Source organism: Lipotes vexillifer, unplaced genomic scaffold (genome assembly GCF_000442215.2).
Source record: "Lipotes vexillifer unplaced genomic scaffold, Lipotes_vexillifer_v1.1 scaffold433, whole genome shotgun sequence".
NCBI lineage: Eukaryota > Metazoa > Chordata > Mammalia > Artiodactyla > Lipotidae > Lipotes > Lipotes vexillifer.
The window spans coordinates 1,250,128-1,256,966 of NW_006774285.1; positions in this window are offsets into that span (position 1 = coordinate 1,250,128).

Sequence of the window (6,839 nt, forward strand, 5' to 3'; positions counted from 1 at the left end):
ACTGAGAGTGGACGTACTTCAAAGAGCCACCGCAGCAGTGAGTTTTCCCCTTCCTCTGAGGCCCTTGCCAAGGGTTAAATCCCATATGCTGGGAGAATAAGGACATGGGATTTCAAGAAATTTTTTTTCACCAGTGTTATGTTCTGGGACCCTTAGTCACACACCCTCAAAATACAGTCCCACCAGTACTCTGGCTCCTACTGGGACATGCTGGCTTGTTTTTGCAGCTCTGTTGGGGGATAGTCCCTTTTCTCTCTTCTCAGACCCAGCTGAATTATGCTGCAACTTAACACAGCTGTGGACCTTTCAGCTAGGAGAGGAGGCGAGGCAGATGCTGAGAGAGATCCCTGTTTTCTTGTGAGGCTGAGGCTTCTACAGAGTCTTTTTACCCCTGGGAGTGCTCGCTTTAAGTAGGGAGGGGAGCACCTCTGCAGTCTCTGAGGGTTCATCAGAGTCAAGGGAGTCAAAATAGTCAGGGGGATACTCCAGATCTTCTCATCTCATGTGTCAGGGTCCCAGGTTTCATATACCAGGGCCCTGACCATAACAGACCATAACATGGCATAACAAACTCAGCTTCAATCATGTTAGAAGCTCTTCAACTCAGGAATTCCCTGGCAGTCCCTGGCAGGGATTTCCCTGGCAGTCCAGTGGTTAGGACACAGGTTCAATCTCTGGTCAGGGAACTAAGATCCTGCAAGCCACATGGTGCGGCCAAAAAAAGAAAAGAAAGAAAGAAAGAAAATGGGGACTTCCCTGGTGGTCCAGTGGTTAAGACTTGTGCTCCCAGTGCAGGGGGCCCAGGTTCAATCCATGGTCAAGGAACTAGATCCTGCACACCACAGCTAAAGATCTGGCAGGGCACAACTAAGATCTGGCACAGCCAAATAAATAAATATGTTTTAAAAAGAAAGAAAGAAGAAGAGAGACTTCCCTGGTGGCACAGTGGTTAAGAATCCGCCTGCCAATGCAGGGGACACGGATTCAAGCCCTGGTCCGGGAAGATCCCACATGCCATGGAGCAACAAAGCCCGTGTACCACAACTACTAAGCCTGTGCTCTAGAGCCCACAAGCCACAACTACTGAGCCCATGCACTACAGCTACTGAAGCCCACGCACCTAGAGCCTGTACTCCGCAACAAGAGAAGCCACCACAATGAGAAGCATGCACACCGCAAGGAAGAGTAGCCCCCGCTTGCCACAGCTAGAGAAAGCCCATGTGCAGCAACGAAGACCCAATGCTGCCAAAAATAAATAAATAAACAAATAAACAAACAAATAAATAAATAAAATAAATTTTAAGAAAAGGAAAATATTTGCGAACGAGTCAACGGACAAAGGATTAATCTCCAAAATATATAAACAGCTCATTCAGCTCAATATTAAAAAAACAAACAACCCAATCAAAAAATGGGCAGAAGATCTAAATAGACATTTCTCCAAAGAAGACATACAGATGGCCAAGAAGCACATGAAAAGCCGCTCAACATCACTAATTATTAGAGAAATGCAAATCAAAACTACAATGAGGTATCACCTCACACCAGTTAGAATGGGCATCATGAGAAAATCTACAAACAACAAATGCTGGAGAGGGTGTGGAGAAAAGGGAACCCTCTTGCACTGTTGGTGGGAAAGTAAATTGATACAGCCACTATGGAGAACAGTATGGAGGTTCCTTAAAAAGCTAAAAGTAGAACTACCGTATGACCCAGCAATCCCACTACTGGGCATATACCCAGAGAAAACCATAATTCAAAAAGACACATGCACCCCAATGTACATTGCAGCACTATTTACAATACCCAGGTCATGGAAGCAACCTAAGTGTCCATAAACAGATGAATAGATAAAGAAGATGTGGTACATATATACAATGGAATATTACTCAGCCATATAAAGGAACGAAATTGGGTCATTTGTAGAGACGTGGATGAATCTAGAGACTGTCATACAGAGCGAAGGAAGTCAGAAAGAGAAAAACAAATATTGCATATTAACACATATATGTGGAACCTAGAAAAATGGTACAGATGAACTGGTTTACAGGGCAGAAATTGAGACAGAGTTGTAGAGAACAAACGTATGGACACCAAGGGGGGAAAGTGGCGGCGGGGTGTGTGTGATGAATTGGGAGATTGGGATCGACATGTATACACTGATATGTATAAAATAGATAACTAATAAGAACCTGCTGTATTTAAAAAAAATAAAAATAAAGCCCTCTGTTTAAGAACTTCCAAGTACACTGATGTGTATAAAAGTGATGAGTAATAAGAACCTGCTGTATAAAAAAAATAAATAAAATTCAAAAGAAAAAAAGAAAGCTCTTCAACTCTAATGATTAAATCTGCAGTTTGGTCTTCAGCTTTTTCTGCTCCCCCCTTGGCAGAATAAGGGCCTCTTCATAAGCTACAAAGGGAATGAGAAGTGTTCTTTTCTGCTTGGAGCTCTAAGGACATTAACCTGCCACTGCTGGTCACCATCTTCCTACCATGAAATGAAAGTGTGCCTGAGAATAAAGCCAGCACAGAGGGAGAAAAAGCAGAGACATCGAGAGACCTGTGGTCCTGATAACATCACTGAAGCCCCTGACTCCAGATACACCTGAAGTCAGCATATTCCTGGACTTTTTTAGTTACATAAGCCAATACGTACCTTTTTCTTCTTTTCGATCATTGAAGCTGGGTTTTCTATCACTTGGAAATAACTAACTTCTGATAGTCATTCATTTAGTCAGTCAATATTGAATATTTTCAGCATTTCAGACGTTGTTCCAGTATAGGAATGTAGCAGTGAACAAAACAGGCAACGGTCTGTTGGCCTGGCGCTTACATTCTTGTGGGAAGAACTAAAGAAGAAAAAAGTAAATATATAGACATATGTCGATTAGTGAAAAGCTTTGTGTGGGAAAAATGAAGCTCTGTAAAGGGAAGGACATGTTATAGGGGACTCAGGGACAGCTTCACTGATATGGCAACTTTGAGCAGAGACCTAAGATACGTTGAAGGAGAGAGCCACGAGAGAAGCAGTAGGAGGGTTCCAGGAAGAGGAAACGGCAAGTTCAAAGGTCCCAAGGAAGTTTGCTTGCAGAGCAATGAGGCCAGTGTTGGGAGTGTGGTGAGCAAGGAGGTGTGGGTGGAAGATGAAGTGCGAAAAGTATCAGGTTCAAACCATCAAGCCCTCACCAGCCGTTGGAGCTTTGTGGTTTTACGTCACGTGTGATGGGAATCCACTGGAGGGTTTTAAGAAAAGGAGTGACCTGGGCTAACATATTTTCAAAGAATTAATTTGGGTGTTGAATGGAGGGGGCAAGGGCAGAAGAACGGAATCTCGGTAGGAGATTGCAGTAATCCAGATTAGAGAACTGGAAGTTCAGGATAAAATTGCAGTCCGTTTTTTTATTAAGTCTGAGATGCCTGAGATACCCAAGGTCTGCTGCTGAGACATTTAGGGTAGAGGCATAGAATAGAGATAGACATTTGGGAGTCATCAGTCATATATGGTATATATACATATATTTTTTTGGCCGTGCCGCCTGCCTTGCAGGATCTCATTTCCCCCAACAGGGATTGAACCCGTGACCCCTGCAGTGGAAGCGTGGAGTCTTAACCACCAGACTGCCAGGGAGGTCCCAGTGCATAGATGGTATTTAAAGCTGTGAAACTGAGTGAAACATGAGTATAGACAGAGAAGAGATATGAGGGCTGAGTCGTGGGACATTCCCGTGTTCAGAGCTCAGAGAGTTGAGGAGGACCCAGTAATGAAGACTGAGAAGGAACAGCTATTGCAGCAGCTGCTTTTGTATACCCGGAAGAAAATGGGTTAAGGAGGAAGTGATCAGCTGTAGGAAGGTACAAAAGGTACTGATTGCTGGGACAAGAAAAATGAGGGCCGGAAGTTTATTACTGGATTGAGCAATGTGGAGCTTTTAGCACTTACTGCAGTCTTGCATACTATCAATTGACATTTGTTTATTTTTTATCTCCTCCCATTTAGATGTAACCTCTGCAACATTTTGTTTTGTTCACTACGACATTCCTAGTGCCTAATAGTGCCTGGTATATGGTAAACGCTCAACAAATATTTCTCAGTAAGTATCTCTTGAATAGAAAAATGTGAAAAACAAGAAAAACTTGCATTTTATTTCTCTATTCCTTTGTACGTAGGTAGCTTGTATTCTATGTTTCGACAGAGGAAGTAATGATATAGCATTAGATTTTGAATTATGTTGATTTTGGCCGGGGATTTAACCTCACTAAGCTTTTATTTGCTTATAGGTAAAAGGAAAGGGATAATAATATGTTTGAGAATGTACCCCCCCAAATTTCCCGTAAGTACCCAATTAATGCTTTGTAAATCTGAAGGGGTCACATGGACCAGAACACAGGGACATGCAAATTTATTTTAGATAAATAAGTTGTTTGACATGGGAAGTTTCATTCATTTGAGGAGTCTGAAAAAAGGAAATGTTGCTAGTAGGTTGCATTTCCAACAAAAAGCATTTGCGTGTGTCTCAGGATGAGATAAGGGCCATAATACACTGAGATTAGTCTTGCTATTATGGTTGTTTAACACTGAAATGTAATAGCTTTGATGCTTTTTATTTTTATTTTTTGTATTTTTTTTTTTGTCTTATAGATTCTATAGTTCAAGTACCATTATACTATAGATCTAAGATGGGTAGACTTTGGTAAGGCCACTTCCTCTAGACCTACACCTTTCCCTAGATTGCCCAGATCTGAATCTTAAAGAAGGCACAGAGTTGGCTAGAGCAGATGCCAAGACTTGAAAAAACTGCAAATTCATTGTGATCTAAGCATTAACCTTAAAAGGTTAACTAGGAAGTTCTTAAAGGATCTTGTAGGTTTAAAATAAGTAAAGATTATATTTTAAAAGAGATTGGCCTTTAGCAGGGGAAAAATGTGCTGAGTGAAGAGGTGGGATAACAAGTCGGAGTTAAGTTCTGGATTATCACTTAAGCAGCCTGGGCAAGCAGCCAAATCTCTTGGGTTAATATTTCTTTTCCCTTGTTGTCCAAGATTAGGCAACAACATAGCCTTCTGTCATTTTGCATTTCTTTGTCTGTTAAACAAGTCAACAGGTGATAACCTGAAGTCCCTTTGGACCCAGAATATTTGGCGAACACCATACCCCTAGTAGATGCCCAGAATTGATGACATTTTGGTATTGATGTATTGATACTGGACATCTTGGGGTGGCGATGACTGAAGTTCTGGTTCTTTGGAAATTAGTGCTCATGGACAGGTAATAGCCATTACAAGATGCTAAGAACTTGAAAGACAAACTATTTAGAGAAAACCTCCAAGGGTAAACTTCCAAATGGGGACAGAGTTTGTGTTAGCATGCCAAGTCTTCTACCTCTCTTGATAATACTACCTTTTGCTGTGAAATGTGGGTTATTAGCGATAGGGGAAGAGAGACTGACTCAGAAAGGATGTCAAAATGTGGCAATAAGAAAAAAGATTTTTAAGACTTAGTGTTCCCTTCATGGAAATGGCTCAAAGCATCACATTGTGGATTCCATTTTTGTACTTGGGCTTCATAAGGGCAATAACATCTCCCAAGGTACTAAATCTCACTGGTCTTTGCCATTATTATTACCTCGTTTATTTAACACTTCCTAATATTAGACATTGTGTTAGCTGTTTTACATATAGTATTCGTTTACTTCTCACAGGAAAACATTATGAGATCGGCACTATTAACCTTCTCACTTCATACAAGGAAAACTGAGGTTTAATCCCAGTATCAGTAAGACCTTTGTGATGTGCAGCATCTGGTTAGTGGGAAATAAGTGACTAGCTGAGGTGCTAAGAAGGAAAAACAAACACAGTTAAGAGCAATTTAACAAAGGTTAGAGTGTAGTTATCATGGAACAAGAGGATGCAGAGCTCAGAAAAGTGCTTTCCCACTGTTTCCAGGGCTCTGATGAAAAGAAACATGTACATTAGATTAAAACATTTTTTATTGCAGTATAGTTGATTTACAATGTTGTGTTAGTTTCAGGTGTACAGCAAAGTGAATCAGTTATATCTGTATATATATACACATAATTTTTGTACATATATGTTCTTTTTCAGATTTTTTCTATTATAGGTTATTACAAGATAATGAGTAGAGTTCCCTGTGCTATACAGTAGGTCCTTGTTGGTTATCTGTTTTTGTTTTTGTTTTTGTTTTTGTTTTGCAGTACGCGGGCCTCTCACTGTTGTGGCCTCTCCCGTTGCGGAGCACAGGCTCCGGACGCGCAGGCTCAGCAGCCATGGCTCACGGGCCCAGCCGCTCCGTGGCATGTGGGATCTTCCCGGACCGGGGCACGAACCCGTGTTCCCTGCATCGGCAGGCGGACTCTCAACCACTGCGCCACCAGGGAAGCCCTGGTTATCTGTTTTATATATAGTAGTGTGTATGTCAATCCCAAACTTCTAATTTATGCCTCCCCCCCGCGACATTAGATGTTTTATTCATTCACATTTTGCTTCTTTCCATGAGTTGGACCCTATATTGTGACTGGGAATATGATAATGAACAAATACAGTTTGCAGGCTATTGAAAGACAGATAATTCAAATAATGGTATTAATAATATAAGTGCTATAATATAGAGCAATGTTTCCAAGACTTTTCTGAAGGAATCCCCTGGGTGACTTGTTAAATATACAGATTATCAGCCTTCTCCTATAGAAATTCTGAGGTCCTAGATTATGCTTTTTAACAAGCACCATAGTTGAGTCTTAGAGTCAGGAAAGTTTGGGTGTGTGACCAAGTATTTTGAGTGATCAGAGTTGGGGTGTCTTCCCAGCCTGGGGCGTTAA